This window comes from Notolabrus celidotus, chromosome 2, assembly GCF_009762535.1.
Source record: "Notolabrus celidotus isolate fNotCel1 chromosome 2, fNotCel1.pri, whole genome shotgun sequence".
Lineage (NCBI taxonomy): Eukaryota > Metazoa > Chordata > Actinopteri > Labriformes > Labridae > Notolabrus > Notolabrus celidotus.
In genome coordinates, this window is record NC_048273.1 from 27,583,450 (window position 1) to 27,600,578 (window position 17,129).

At 40.2% G+C, this 17,129-nt stretch overlaps 1 protein-coding gene across 1 annotated transcript in view; it reads right to left on the reverse strand.

Annotated features, from left to right (window-relative positions):
* The window catches only part of ror1 (receptor tyrosine kinase-like orphan receptor 1), a 155,819-nt gene that overhangs the window by 101,052 nt on the left and 37,638 nt on the right, over positions 1-17,129 (reverse strand). The gene's annotated exons all lie outside the window — the stretch shown is intronic.

Below are 17,129 nucleotides of genomic sequence, written 5' to 3' on the forward strand. Positions count from 1 at the left end.
TTATTACATCCCACTGTGCCAATATTACAAGATCCCACATCTTTAATAAAGATTTACGATTCACTATATCCACATTTAGGAGCTTGTGTTTGAAAGATACGGACTTGGAAAAAGTGTCAAGCTGCACTTTCACTTGAACAGTCAGAGCTTGCTTTTCAGGAGAGCAATATATGAATACTCTCGTTAACTTTAATCAAAGCTTTCATTCTGAAAAGATAAACCATCAGATGATTAAAGATGGGCCGCATCCAAACTTTGACAATCAAATCAGATTTGGGTGTTCAATGCAGTGTCCACTATTCATGCCTCTATTTATCAGTTCTGTATGACACATGGCGGACACAAGGAGGAAAAGGACTGATCGGAGTGAGACAGTGTAGCATTGACTAATGTTTTCTGCTAAACACAGAGCCTAAAAACAACCAATCAGAAGCTGCGTGTACAAGGAGCATGACATTCTGATTACAAGTTGTTTAAAAGCCCAAACTGAATTTTAAAAAATGCTGGATAAATACACCTCAATCTAAATAAACACTCTCAAACTGAACAAAATGTCATTATGTCGCAGAGAGAAAATTTAAACTTTTTCATCAGCCAATCACAATAAAATTTGTCCTACATAAACTGTGTTCATCGATCGTCTTCCCGCTGTGTTCTTTTGTCACATACCAACATCTTGAGGTACATAGTGACATGCAGTTGCTCTCATATTCTCAATAGAAGACCGTGACTTTGAAGTCAAACTGAACGATGGCAGAGCGTTTGTCTTTGGTAGAAACATCCTGTCTTCAGTGTTTTCCATCCATCTTTAAGCCAGGACTGACCTTGGACTTTTTGAACAAGTCTGTATTTCTACCTTCCAACTGTCTAAATTTTGTACTGTATTAAGTTGTTTAAACAAACTCTGCTGTCATCCAGGGATTATTAGCTGCTTTTACATGGACCAGAACAGGAGAGGGGCGTCAGGCAGAACAGCTGTGCTGATAAAATTTGTAAGTGCATCTAAACACTTCAACCAATGTATTCTATCTGAATAGTTTCAGTTGGAATAAAGAAACGTTGTCCACATACTCCCCTGATCTTGACCAGGACTCTGCATGTTCCTTCGACTCACCACCCTCCTCCTGCCACCTGCCTGAGGAATGTCGCCCGAGTGCAGCTGTGTGTGTAGGATGGTTCTAATTAGCCTGAATCAGCTCGGGTCATCTTGTTGAGAATTTTAATTGATTTCTTTTGTGACCCAAGAGAGGGTGAATGGCAGGTTATAAGTCCTTGAGCACAACTGGAACATGGCTTAACAGTGACTGTTTTAACTTATAAGATATTTTTCATGACTAAAACAAACAAGGAAAACAGAAAACAAATAATATTTTACTCTTCTTTGTTACACACTGATTTCTTGGAATGATGACTTGCTTGTTGTTGTGCTATAAATGCATCTAAGTGCCAGTTTTCTTTTAAGTTTGGCTGAAAAAAGATTCTAAATCTCTCTCGTGATATTAAAACTTCACTTTAACGGCAAAAGTCTGGCTCTCTTTCACCTCAAAAAATCTGCAAATTATTTATTTTTATTTAAATATCCAGACTTGGGGGCTGTCTTGCTGTGAATTGGTATCTTCTGCATCTTCCTTTATATCTTGTTTGCTGTTTTTTATCTGCCCCAATACAGGCTGAAACAGATCTAATCTTACATCCCTTGTCAAAGCTGCTACAGCCAGTTAAGGTTTGGTTTACTACAGTCCTCGTCGCTTTGGTTGCAGGCTCTACTCCTTGTCCTGTCGTTAATATTGTTACAAAATCATCCTGCACCCTCATCCCACAGTCCTGTCTCTCTCCACTGTTCTATAAAAGGCAAAAAGCCCTGAATATAATCACACACTAAAAAAACTGCTGAGTTATCTGAGAAACATTAACTGTGACTAATTTATTGATAACATTACAGAACACAATTGTAGGCTGTTTTTCCTTAAATCAATCCAGTTTGAGGTTAGTAATTTACTTTAAATAAACATTTTTTAAAGGAGCCATATATATATTTGTAGATGTTATTTATTTATTAATTTTTTCATTTTCAAAAGTTCCTCTTTGACTGTTGTTTTAGATAAGTTTTTTAATATTAAGTTACTACTTTATTATATCTACAGTATATTATTTAAGGAGATTAACTGCACTCAAATTCAATAAAAGGCCACTGAACTCTAAACCCAATACAGCTTTTTAAAACAGTTACCCAAAAATATTAAATATTAAACTGATGGATTGTCTGAAACACAAACAAATATAACCTGACTTTTGCATTAAAATGTTTCTCCTTCATTTATTCTTCCTCTCATCACTCATCACTCTGAGGCCTCACCAACACGCTGACGTCAAGCTGAACAACTGGGCCACTCATACCTACACCTCTCCTCAGGGCTCACCTGACTCATTAGCCCTGACAGAAAGCAGATGTACCTCTGCTTACAGAACCCAAGCACAGAAATGCTTTCTGTAATTGATCTTGATTTTCTAAAAAATAGGTGTTTGCTCATGTCCTAATCTCGTATTAATCCTTCTCTGCGTGTGATCTGTGGGTGGTTACCTTCCCCACATGCCATGCGATCATGGCAGCAGATGGCGAGCACATTATGACCCTCTGGTATGTTAATATACTCATATAGATTCAGCTTCAGATGCTGGTTTGACTGGTGTGCATCGTAAAGTGCTGAAGCATGCTAACGCGGCTAAATGGCAACGCGTGTGAATGAGCCGACCAGAGAGGAATGTGGGTCACACATCATGCAAGTCAGCACGCAGGCCTGAGCGCACACACACACAGACACACACACACACACACACACACACACACACACACACACACACACTTCACACTCTTTTCCCCAACAAACTCAACACATATGCTGCCCACCACTTGATATGTGTGTGTGTGTGTGTTAAGCCTATTAGTGTTTGTATGAAGTGGCTTGAGTTTCATTCAGTGCACTATTTGTAAGCCTGTTTTCACCACTTTAAATCTGACATGCTAACTAGATACTCTTACTTTTACTCGCCACCGCCAGCTGAGGCGGCCGAGCCCACTGCCAGATTTAGACTCATTAATGACAGCTGTCACATCCATGTCAACACAGGGAAGGAGAGAGAGAGGCAGGAGTCAATGGAGGACAGAAGAGCTAAGTGGAAAATGCACAATGGATGAATGAACGGATAGATGGAGGCCTCTGCTGACTGCTTTATATCCTTTAAATAAAAGGATATACTAGATTTTAATTCTTTAAATTATTTTATATGGCAATTCATATCACAGAAAGAAAAGACAGCTTGATGTCAGTTTTTTTCACAATCGTGCAGGCGAGTTTCAGTCCTTATATTCTCAGCCAGTCATCTAAAGTAACATAAAGATAAAGAAAAAGGATAAAAACAGCACACAAGGATTTAAAGGTATCTCTGCCTCTTTAACCCTTTAACCTGCATCTCATAAACACTCCTCATACAGTATTTTTGTCCTTGGAAGAAATTCCGAGTATGTAGTCACTGTAATAATAAACATGTTTAACTTTCAGCTGTCGGAGTGAGAAAAAAAAGAGCCTTGTTTTGTTTTTGCAGAATTAGTTCATTTGTCAAACATCAATTTGAACAACGTGTCTCCAGTGATTTAAGTCAGGAAATTGTCATAATGGATGGAAAACAAGTGGACATGTTTCAGAGCTAATTGCCTTTAGACCCGGTGGTTTAAGGAGTCCAGGTTTAGAGGAAGGTGGTGGTGCACGGAGTAACAGTGCAGCGCTGAGAGGCACGGCCGGCATGAATGAACACTTTGTGGAGCGTCAGCTGGGTAATGACATGCAAATACAGGGTCCAGGCCACAAAATGAGAAGACAAATATCCTGCATTTGGCTTACCCCTACTTTAGCTGTCTGTCAATGTGAGTTTGTCTCGATCACCGAATCCATCACAGGAGGTGTCAGCAGGCAGGTTAAACGCCACCACTCATCTGTGTCATGATTGACTTCTAACATTAAAAAGACAGTACTGGACAGGCCTCAATGTAAGCTGCCTAAATCAGTTTGGGAGTTTTGTTTTTTTAGCTGTGAAATTTGTGTCAATTTAGCATAGTTACAGAAGCATGTGTTTGGTGTAATGAGTTAAAGTAATGCAGTTATCATTGTGTTCTCAACTGAATTGTATTGCAGTGCTTGAAGTATACTTCAAGAGTGGCCTTCAAGGTCAACTCCAAAAACATTTCTGAACGCCAAAACCATTTCACAAAAAGCAATAACATTTCATAAAACTCAAAGATATTGATTAAATGTAGACATATAACATTAAAAAATTTCTTGAAACGCTTGCCAAAACACTTATTTACATTTTTTTAAATATCTTTGCATTTCCTGGAATGTTTTTGCATTACATTAAAGTTGGGGTTGGTAGTAAGATTTAGATACACTTTTTGTTATTCTGGTTAAACTGATCTTTCTGTCCCCATGGTAATCAATACATAATGTGTTCTTTAAAAAAAAGCAGGGGGAAAATCGCTATCTACAGCCAGAGTAAACTTGGGAAAGCACCCACCAATCCCTGCCATCAGGAGCCAATTTATGAAACCAACCAAATCCTGTCCTACCATTCTGCCCGCCTCCTGCGCGTACACTTCATGTTTGTTTGTGTTTTCAACTTTCACTATGATAATTAAATGTTTTTGACATTCCGTTAAATGTCTTACCTGTTCATAAAATGTTTGTGTGGTTGACTCTCAGGGCCACCGTACACCTCAGATTTTCAGTGAGTATCATCTTAATGTTGAAGTGACCTTTTAAAGAACTAGCTTGAGGAGATGTATCACACTTTTCTAGTTCTCAAGTCCATCAAATTGCAACAATTTTCTCCCCTATAGCCTTTGTTTAACTTTTGATTCATAATGGGTTTATGACAATGTTAAAATGTATGTTATAACTTCCACTTTTTTCATGCATCCACTCCATTTTTCCATTTTTTTCTTTCCAGGAGATGATCGATCAAACACACCACTCCTGCAGTAAAATCCTAGATTTTCCAACATGTAGGAATCCTGCTGCACTCGAAAAGCTCAGATTGGCTTTTAATAGATGTTTCTGCTGACAGATAAAGTCTGTGCACTCTTTATGAGGCTTCTGTTGGACAGCGAACACGATTGTGACCCACAGTCAGGGGGACTCAGGAGGGTGGGAGGACAGATGACACCTCCTGTCAACACTGCGACCGCAAACTCCAGGAAAACACACAGACGACCGTCCACCGACTACCACAGGCTTCCCCTGTTCTCTGTTCAACGTCTGAGCTCAGACTCAACAACTCCCATAAAACACAAAGAGGGAGATATGGAACCTATTAAGAGTGTTGGGACTGTAATCTGGGACTGTATTATTTTCCATTGCACATACGAAAATACAAATCTGATCACGGCATGAAATGTTACCATTTTATAACGAGAAGACGTGGTCCAGAAACTGTCGCCAAAGGTCTTTTTAGGCTGTTTATTGGGGGACCGAAGAAATGACACGAGGGGTGGACTTTGACGGCAATAAAGTATGCCACAGTGAATGTCAGGAAGGAAATGTGGTGACGAGCGATGTGGTGAGGGACTCAAAAGATCCAAATTCTTTTGGGTCTTTATAAGGCAATTATAATATAATTGTTAATAATATGAGGCTTAATGAGCTAATTATGTTTGCTGTTCAACAGTTAGCACTGTTGAGTCCAAGCCAGGTTCTCATAATGCAAATGCAGTTTTTATCCTTCAATATGATGGCCATTAACTTTTTTTTTTTCCAGCCTGAGATCAATATGAGACTTTTACTGTCCCACGTTTACTTAATAATAATAATACTTTATAATAAAAGCACTTCCAGTCCATTTCCAGTCCATGTCATGTGAGGAGAGGGACTCGGAGAAGGTAGGCCTGTTTCCAAATGTAGCTCTCCAAACAACTCTTAACACAATCCCACGTCTACAGACATTTAAATAAGGCATAATAAAGACAGAGTGGCCACAGACTGGAGAAAAAAGAAACCTGGACTGAGTCAGGATTTGTTGCTGCTGCACTGTCCAGTGAGTCCAATAATTTTGTTTTTATGTGAACTATAAACTTTATTTAACAGTCTATGATGAAATGAGTCACCTTTTCAGAAAACTAAGGAAAATCTGTACATGCTCCGACACAGTCCTCTTAACGTGGACTGGATATCCACATAGAAGCGTCATAGAGTAGCCCAAAGGATACTTAGATTACATCCATGAGACATTTTGCCACCAAACTACTTCAGTGACTTCTGCACAAACTGTCCAAAGCTGGGTTTAGACTACAAGAGTTTGTAATCCTGAGACTTGCATGCAGGTATCTGTTTGAAGAGATTACTTAAAGCTACATTGTTGTGAGATTGGTCCCAGTGGGTTCTTGAATTACATTACAGAGGATTGTCTGACACTACTTGAAATACATCAATGAGTCTGTGAGTTCTATGGGAGGTTAGGAACTGGATCTGCAACCTCACACGAATATTGGGATAATCTAAGCTGAATTCATATCAACCAAGTCTCTTCAGATGGCTTGGAGGGACAAGGGAATACCCCTCGACTTTATTATCGTAAACATTTAAGAGTGGATCACCGCACCCAAAACATTCAAATTCAGCCTTCATCATACACTTAATTTAAAGCTCCCCACAGTTAACTTACAGTAGACTCCATTTCTACCAACATATCATGCTGCAGTGAACTGTGATGGCTGTACTGTAGTTTTCATGAGCTCTGGTCACATGTGAGTTAGGTATTAGAGGTTCATTCCCCAGAGTTAGTCCTACTCGCTCTCCTCTCATTAACATCCCATCCATCTAGCGCTCTGCTGTCATCCCACTCAGCCACCCTGTCATTTAGCTCACAGAGCTCCAACACACACTCACACACTCATTACACCCTTCACCAAAGCCTGGAGAGGAAAAGTGCATTTTTGGACGAGAGGGTGTGTTTGTGTGTGTGTTTTTTAATCACAGCTTGGGAGTGTATTCATGTGGAATTTGTGTACTTGTGGTTTCTAAAACATACTTTGACTTCCATTACGTGCCCCTTGCAGAGATAACCTCCATGCTAAGAGCAAATCTTAACCAAAGAAGAAGAAAAGAAACTGCTTGTACGTCTAGAGGAAAAAGTGCAACATCTGATTCACAGAGAATGTGAACCACTTTGAAGTGGCTTGTAAATGTGGTCATGAGTGGTTGGTGTGCTTCCCCCTGTAAAGATTGACACAGCATTTAATAAAAGAGGTGCAACACACTGATTCTAAATGTGCTCATGACCTTTATTGCCCTCCACCCTCCCAGCTGCTATTGTTTTTACAAAAGTTTTAGGCTTTAATATTGTCTTGTCTGACTTTTGACGTTTTGTTTATTTTTAGATACTTAACATTTGTTTTTCGTCTCGTACTTTCAAAGTCCAAATGTATCACCTGTTATCTGTTTCTAGTCTTATTTTGTGTCTGTGATGTCACCCCCTGGTTACTGAGTAATCGTTATGAAGCCTAAAGATGGTGGTCACCTTACCTCCCAACTAACTTTCCATTTATCAAAACACGAGCCAAGACTTGGAGTAAACCGCTACAACACGCCACCTGTGCAGTCAGAAAAAGCCATGCCCTTTAATATGCTGAATTATGCGTGACTCTCGGCCCTAATATAATCAAAACCAATGAGTTATAAAAAGTATATCTCCCCGTGTAGTTGTCTCAAATAAAATAAATTGGTAAAGTGATCCATTTTCTGGCTGTAAACATGTATAATTCTGCTGTAAAAGAGAATTTTAACATGGATGTAGATGGGAATATCTTGGTTTTTGGAGCCAGTCCCAAATGGACACTGAAGGAACTGCAGTTTTTTTGCACTCCCCTATTAGCTTCAAGCAGCAACCTCCGGCCGTGAGAATTGAAGCCAATGCGGAAGTGTTAGAAACCGCAGTTCATCGAATGTCCGCTTGAGGCTGGCTCCGGAAGTACAGGAAACCACATACACACCAATTCAAAAAGCCGATCTTTACAGAAGAAATAAACATGTTTACAGCCTGGTACAAAAAACGAGTGTAGTCTGGATAGCTCATTTCCCGATCGGCACACACTGTACGGAGGGGGATTTTTTCCTAACGTGGCAATTTCGAAGATATAAGATTACAAGTTGTTCATTATGAGAGGCACAGCTGACTTGATTGACAGGCGGGAACACTGTAACTGTTGGCTTGGAGGCTCAAAGCCCGCCTCTTTATGTCACACTCGCTCGACTGCGGTTATTATGAGTTCAACATTTCCAATATGGCTCCAGCTGACGATCGGCTTCAAAACAGCACTTCAGAAACAGATGGGTGACGTCATGGATACTACATCCATTATTTATACGGTCTATGATTAGCTCTCAATACCAGAGGCTGCTGCTTGTTTCTATTTTGACTTTGCACTTTATGCTGCTTGTTTGTATGAAAGGTGCTTTTTACCTTAAGTTTAGTTCAGCTGAGTAATTTCAATGGTACCTGATGAAACCCAATAAAGTGATTACACTCCTTTACACTGATTCATGTCCTGCAGAAACCTTCCCCGACATAGAGTGTAGTTTTCAGGATCTGAACAGGCACGCGTGCCTTTCATAACTTGACACTGACATAAAACAGATTAGTGCAATATTAAACTAATGCACCTTTATGTTATTCAGCTCCGGCCAATATAAAGAATGATCGTGTGAGAGACCTCAGTGTGCTCCCTGACCGAGACAGGACTAGGAATATGAAAAATCACACACACTCATAGAAACACAAGGTCAGGACTATCTCACAAACACAGAGCGACACAATGCACCTGGTCTCTCTCTCTCTCTCTCTGCAGTGACACACTGCAGGTCTCAGGCTCCAGAGTCAAACAAAAACAGCAGTGTGTGTGTGTGTGTGTGTGTTTGACGCAGTACACACATGCACAGCAATGTCAATAAACTGTGAGACGATGCAAATCCAAACAGAGAGAGCTCAGATTGAATCTACACTTCTGTGCGTCTACCTCCCTCTGAGAAAAGTCTTCTTCACAGAGTCAACGCTCAGGCTGAACACACGCTGTTTAAAGTCTTTTCAGTTGAAAGCAGAGCTGTAATGTAACATGATTTACTCTTTAATGATAGAACAGTAGGAATAACAGAGGAAGAGGAGACACACATTACATGATGCAGTTTGTTTATAAAAATACATACTTTGTGTGTGTTTGGGTTCGGGTGTGTCTCTCTTCATCTCACCAGCTCATAAATCAAAGTTTGTCTGCTGCCTCTGAGCTGAGAGTAGGCGTATGTGACCTAAACAAGACTGAGAGGGGATCTTGACTTTGTTACTTTAAAGGACTTGTGAGGAGTTTTGTGAAATAGATTGGAATTTAACCAATGCCAATCTCTATATTGTATCTTTTAGTGCCTGAAAGTGCTGCGAGAGGGCAGGTTACAGTCCAGAGGAGTGACAGTACGCTGTAGAAACAGCATTTCTATACGCAATGAGTGGCACATTTGGCTGTTAAAAGGAAGCAGGATGAGATCAACATAAACTTAAAGTTCCTCAAAGGAGCTTTAAATATCTGCAGAGTGTGAGGAAGATGTGCAGCAGGAGATGGTTAAATGTCTGGATTAATGTAAGATCTGTTGGAGACAAGTGTTTCATCCAGCTAAAACAGAAAACAAACTATGAATATATAGAATTAGTTAGAGTGATAATCAAAAAGATGACACCTAAATGAAGACCTGACATTCACTGCAGACATATCAGCCATTCAGCCACTAGACAGGAAATCTGGGTTAGTGACAGTAATTCTTGCAAATCCCTGTCGGAGGATTTTTTCTACTAAATTAGCAGCTCAGTCTGCTGAAATTTCACACTTGATCCTGCAACAGATCTTGTAATGAAATCAACACTTTCAGCATTTCTCTGCAAACCCCATGACTGAGAGGATAACATCCATCTAACACAAATGTGACTCCTCTTCAACTGAAACAGTGACCGATTTGAAACACACTTGACCCTGCTTGTGTTTCAAATCGTATAATGCTATTTATTGCTGAAGCCAAGCCCCCTTTTGTTTTCTCCCCCTCTCCCCCCCTCCCATCATGGCTTCAGTTAGCCACAGATGCCTGCATTTGATTAGGGTTTCAATGTCAATAACGCCTGTTTTGAAAAACACCCTCAAAAGGGAGAGGGAACAAAGACGAAAGAAGAGGGCAAGTCGGAGAGCAGGAGATTTGAAGGAAGAAACATAATAAGGTATTATGACTTGACATTTATGTGCAGTCCACATGTTGCTGTATTGTGTTTGTTTGGCCAACAGCGTGGAGTGACAGCTCAACTAGAAACATACATCTCTGCAGACGACAGTCAGGGAAACGTGGAGACAGAAAATAAAGAAGAGGAAGAAGAAGAAGAAGAAGAAGAAGAAGTGTATAAATGGCAGATGAGTGAGTGTTAATGAACCACTTCAGGTTACAAATGAAGTGCAGAGAGCTCACAAGAGAAGCCATCTTTCACTACTTCCATCCCTCAAAATGTTTTCACCCCTCCACTGGAATCAGTTACGGTTCATTTGGCACATTTCATCAAACTGATGTCAAAGGTTCAAGGCAATTTTGGTCTGTGAGTGTAAAGAAGCTAAATATGTCAGAAACTCTTCGTCTCCAACTTTGGACTGAGGACTGCATCGCAATCAAAGCATCAACGCCGACAGCCCTACAAACAATCAAACTGTGAAAATCATTGTCACTTTGAAGCCGTATTCAGGATCATCAGTCAGAAAGTGAACCCTGATCATATCAAACACAAACACACATGTGGCAAGCAGCCCTGCTTTTTAATGAAGCTTGTCTTTGTGTTTGTTTGTGTTGTGGAGTAGTCTCATTGCAACCAGCCCATCCTTGCCGACCTGCTGCAAAACAGGCCGTTCGTCTTCCACACTCGGCTGAAATTTAGTGCTGGTCGTTCGCTTTGCAGCTAAAAAACAATGCAAACCTCACACTGCATGTACTATCATGCCCTTGGCACTCAGTCTGCCAATGAGTGAGCCAAGCAGTCAGCTGATTTTGTGCATAAGAGAGTATGTTTGAGTATGAGGCTGTGTTTGGGTTTCCTAGATTGTGTATGTGTGAAGAGACATTAAGCATGTGTCTGTGTGTACACATGGGACCATATCAGAGTGTGTATGTTTTTCTAAATCACCGCCACAGTGGAGGTGTGTGTGTGTTTACTGCATGGTCCCGCATGAGAACGACAGCATACGTGTGTTTATTAAAAGTTTATGGGTGGTCCTTTTTGTGTCATTCTGCCTCAGAGGAAAGAGTCACAATGAACTGTTTGTCCCTGGAGAGAAATCATAAGATATAACAGCCTTCAGCAGAGGATTACGAATCTGTTCTGCTAATAAAAAGCTCATTTATAGTCTCACTAGATGAATATTTCTTCATGGTAAACATGGTATGCTCTCACATTTCCTCAGGGATGATAAACCAACACACGGAACATGCACTACAGGCAATATTTAACCTCGTCTTTAAGTTCAGGACATCACGACATGCGTTCACCCTCAAAAGTAAACATCTGCAAACATATAGCACTCCTAACCAAACCCACAACCTCCAAATACATGTGGCTAGCTTTGACTTTTTTCATGTCACTCCTGGAAAAAAGCTGTCTAAGAGGACAAACAGAGGCCATGACGCTCATACACATGTGAACCCCATAAGGCATCAGATCTACCAACATACTGCAAATATGAAGGACACATGACTAGAAGAGAAAAAGAAAATGAAATAAAAATATTTTATTGGGTGCTTTTAAAAGATGTGAGCAGATGTATTATCCTAAGAAAGGTAAAGCCAGCATTTATAGCATGAGATCTCAAGGCAGCTTCACATGAATTCAAATAGAACTTTAGATCCACAATGACTCAGCATTTTTTCTGATATTTATTCCACAATGTTATTTTCATCAAGCAGCTACCTTTAGGCTAACTCATTCATCATGCATACATAATTAGGACTTGTATACAATGATCTGATAATGTACTACAGATGGAAGAAAACAAATTAAATTACAATAAAGATGTGGAGAAACAAGTCTGTAGAAAAATCCACATGACGGCCATTTTCCTGTCACATTCAGGGTGGGAAGCTTGGTTTCTGTTATAGTGTTGTGTAGTTGTAAACCACATGCTGCCCAGATTTGACATTTCATGCTTTCTGATTCATCAGCAAAAAAATAATGAATCAAAATCTGGTGCGACATCAGCTACTTCCAGGATCCGCCAAATTCTCAACTTGTTTGTACATACAAACCCATGGCGACTGGATCACAGCGTTTCATGTCGGAGTTGATAAATGTCAAGCAGCAGTTGATCAGACTGCAATTATTGCAAAGAAGAAAAGAGGGGAGACATTGGAAGAGATGGAATGCAAGGCTGCAAATTCAGGAACTGTTGTAAATGTGGGATGATGCAACACAGAGGACCAATCACAGGGCTTGCTGTCTGCACTGCATTGATGATTAACTACATTTTTAAGAAGGTGGACGTCTGGCTACACACATAGGTTTCTGTGTTCCATGAACTTCCGGCATATGCTACGCGTAGACTTGACCCAGAAGTATGAACCAGGCTTTATTTCCCACTGTGACCTATATTCTGGGTTTTAGGGAAGTGGATTGCTGATGTTAGCTGTTGGTACCATATAGGCTGCTGTGATGTTTCACCTGGCTTTGTTACAGACATTTATCACACACTGTCTTTCCAGTTTAAAATTATTAGAAGGCGGTGTAGCAAAACTGGAATCAGACTCCCTGTTTGAAGGATTTGCAGCCTGGACACAGCACTGCAACATTAAAACAGCATGAGCTTCCAAAAAATAAGCACTGCCTCAATTTAAATACATAAATACTCACTATTTGAATATGGGGAATTTTGCTCATACTGAGAAAGGGTTTTGTTCTCTTATGTGTAATAAAGGATTATGAAGCATGTGAGACATGAGGGAGAAGTTGAAATATTCGTGTTCACCACAAGAAGTTTGGAACAGTTCAAAATCTATTAGGAGACTAACTGCATCAAAGTTCATCAAAGCTGCTGGACAGACACGCAATGGCTCCATTTCACAGCACTGAGCTTGAAATATGGCAAAGAGAATTCATGTCCTTCAATAATCACACAGACACACACACATTTGGTGGCTAAGGGGTAGGGGTGTAACACCCTGTGTCTCCCCCAATAACATACCAAATCCATCAAGGTGCCCCAGCATCCAGAACTGAAGGCTGCCACCGCTGGAAGCACAGAGGCTTGCACAAACAGCCTGGAGCAAATGAAGGCTTTGTGGATGAAAGCAGATACAGTGTGCCAGTTAGTCTGTGAGTTATAATATGAAATCACACTGCTGACATTCATCACAAATCCCATCCTTTTGTTATTTCTTAAAACAGAAAAAGGACTTTATGTGCCATCCTTAGATGTCCAAACCTTTCATGTTTAAAACCACAGACTGTATTAATCATGGACGCAGTCGGAAATGCTGACTCCAGATGACTTTCAGTAGATCTGCCAACAGTCAAAGAGGAGCTGAGGCCACAGCCTTGCCACCTCGCAAACCACCTGACAATCAAATCAGCTATAAATCTTAGCCTTGATTTTATCAAACTAAAGGGGTCTCCTTTGCTTTTGAGACAGCCTCAAGTGGATACTTGAGGAACTCCAGTTTATGTACTTCTTCAGTTTGAAGAGTAGCATTGTATAAGAAAACCATACCTGTGATTGCTATTGTATCTCAAGGATTAAGCGATTTATTAATCACAATAAACAGGTTCAACTTTATCGCTCTTCATTTAACATCATCTTTTTTTGTTACAGATTCTCCGATTCATATTTAATGTTAAACAATGAGATTATTATCTACCAATTACCAAAGACTGGCTATGCTGTCCTTTCCACAATAACAACAAAAAACACACAAACTCCATCTTCATTTTGTATCTGGAAACACATACCACAGCACACAGCAGCAGGCAACAAACACCATCTAAAATGAGCTACACACAAACACATGAAAAATGTTCTCAGTGTTTACAGAACCCAGAAATCAATTAAAAATATATCTCCAGTATAATTAAAAATAAATGAGATTACTAAAAGTCAGTTCACTTCCTGGAATGTGGCTGAGCATGGCTAGGTCAGGAAAATAGACTAACAGAGCAGTGGGATCCAAAACAGGAGAAAGACAGGAAAGACACGGGGGAAAAGAAGAGGATATGTACTGCATAGAAGCAAATATTATGGGGAGAGAGTCTTATTTCTTGCTGATAAAAATATGAACATCTGACTCAGCGTCTGAAAAAATAAAGGTGGAAGAGCTGAGGAGAAGTGGAGAGAAGTGGATAGAAAGAGACGCCTGTGAGAGAGGAATGCTGCCTGTTGGTTTTAATAAGAAATCTCACAAGACTGCAGCCTTTATATGACAAGCCAAGCTCCTCCAAACACCCGCTGGATGGCAGAGAGATGAGAGGTGATGATAAGGATAATGTACACTACACCTCAATGGTTCTTCAGATGATAAGACGTCTATAGAGACCAGAGTTTAATCTCAGATTGAACAAAATGTGACCCAGTGTCAGATTAACTGTGAAATTTGCAGATTAGCCTGAGTAATGAGACTAGATATGATCCAAAGCAGCTATACTGGGATGTAAAAAAAACAAAAAAAAACCAGACTCAGATGCAAGGGAAAATATACTCAGATGGTTTCCTATTTGAAATGAGAACACTGAACTTTTATGCATGCTTATTATTGTAGGGATATTTAATATGTCCTATGGTTGTTGGAATTCTACACATAAATAAATGGACGAATATAGATGTACAGGTATGAAATGAATTACAAAAAACGTAAAGACCGTTACAAAACAATACTGAATTTTCTCAAGGCAAAATTTTCTATAGATCTTTAAAGATCGCCATTTTATTCATGTCTTACTTAAATTAGCATTTTTATCCTCTAAACTCAAAATGGTTTCTATTGGAAAAAGAGTAAGAGTTCACTGTGATCATTTTGACTCTGTCTTTGTGTTTACCATCATTGCAGCGCACTGCTTTACTGTGTGTAATCTGGCACCGAGAGTGACAGGCCCCACTGCTCTGTCCTCGGAAACACTGCACAACACAAAACACTGAGTTCACAGGAAAACGTTCTAAATGTAGTGTCGTCGAACTCAGTGTGTGCAACTTGACATGGTGAATTCACTCGATGTGGTGGACATGCTGTTTGTTTAGGTTGTGAAGGGCATTGGCACAGTGGATACGTGCATTACAAATGGCATCGACATGCGTCCATCTGTGAGCATATAACTAGAACAGATAGGATGAACCAACACTACCATCTCTCTGGGTTTATATTGGACACATTTTCATCCTTCATGATGTGATATTGCCCTATCGCATACTACTACCTGCTATAACTGCAAATAAAGCTTAGTGTTCCTTATGAAACCAATCTTAAAGTGCAGCATACAACATTCAAGTCTATCATCGATGAGATCCTCTCAACTACTATTGAAGGATCTGAGTGTCTGCTGTTGCATGAGATAACATAGGAATGTGAAGACAGAATCCGAGCTGAAGTAGTCTGTTGTTCCTCCAAGACAACAACTAAGTCAAATAACAGGGTTGGTGCAAGAACAACTAGGTTCTGTAATTGCACTGTACCACAGAGAAACAGACAAAAAATGGGCCTCAACTGCAGGCATTTTTCACCCAAAATACTGAACTTGAACGTGGAAAGAGATAAGGCTTTAAGTCAGCAAAGTATTCCTGAAGACAAAAATGTTTTAGAGCGATTTCTTGTATTATGATGTGTAAAATCTCCTTTTTTTAAAGTCCTTCATGCACAGACCTGCAAAGAAAGAACTTTGAAACCAGACCTGCCAAATAAGTTATTACTGTTTTATTTTATTAAGGTAATTAATGTAAGGCAAGGCAACTCAAGGAGTCCCATATTGGAAGAACTGCACTAGCAAAGAAATGAACAATCCATTCTTTGTGCTCATCTTCTGTTACTAAACATTAAAATTGACATTGACAGGTTACAGATGCTCCCTGGAAAGAAAAATAAGTTAGGCAACTGTGTACAGAACAAAATCCTACAATAAACATGTCTGCAGATGTGGGAAGTTAACTTATTGTAGCTGTATTGGTGGATTAGCTGGCTTATTCATGCTGCTGGTGGAATAAACAAAGTTCTCCTCAAACATTTGCTACTGTCACACTTATCACACAACAGCTCTGATCGGTGCTCCATCATGACACACACACATATGCCCAGGATGTGTGTCTCCTGGGAGCCAATCAGGCTGCAATCCATCAACAGTCTTCTATTCACGCTGACCCAACGGCTGTAAGCAAACACTTGAAAAGACGCGAGAGAGGGATTCCTGTACCCGATCACTAACACACATACACATCCTCACACTGCAGAATCCCCTCCCTTCTCTTACACACACTCACATCAACACACACACACGCTCTCACACACAGCAAGGCGTCCGACCTGTCCGCCTGTCAGCACACCAAAAGGTTCTTTGTCCTTTGATAACCCTTGTCCAGCCTCCTCTACAGGAGGCTGTCTCTCTAACAAGTCTTGCCCACGGCAGGAGCTCAGAGCTGGGGGCAGAGAACAGAACAATGCCCTCTCTCCTGGAGGAGAACCGTTCACACAGGGACCTCTAATGAAATCCATGTCTCACCAGTCTTTCTCAGCCAACAACCCCCTCCTCTTCTCCTTCTTTTCTCCTGTCTTGATTCATACTTGTTCAAGGAATTCAGAGTTCTTCCAAAGACAAGTCAGAAATGAACTCAATAGGCCACTAGCTAAACTGCAGTATCGGCTAACTATGATGTCTGATACTGCATTCATTAAAATCAACTATTTCTATTTTTTCAAGTAGCCCAAATGGCAATAATATAATAACTGACAAAAGAAGATAATTTAGAGGAACAGAGAAGAACTGGTTTTAGGTAAATTATCACACGGTGAAAGAAAACAGCATCAGTTGAGTGCTAGCTAGGAGAA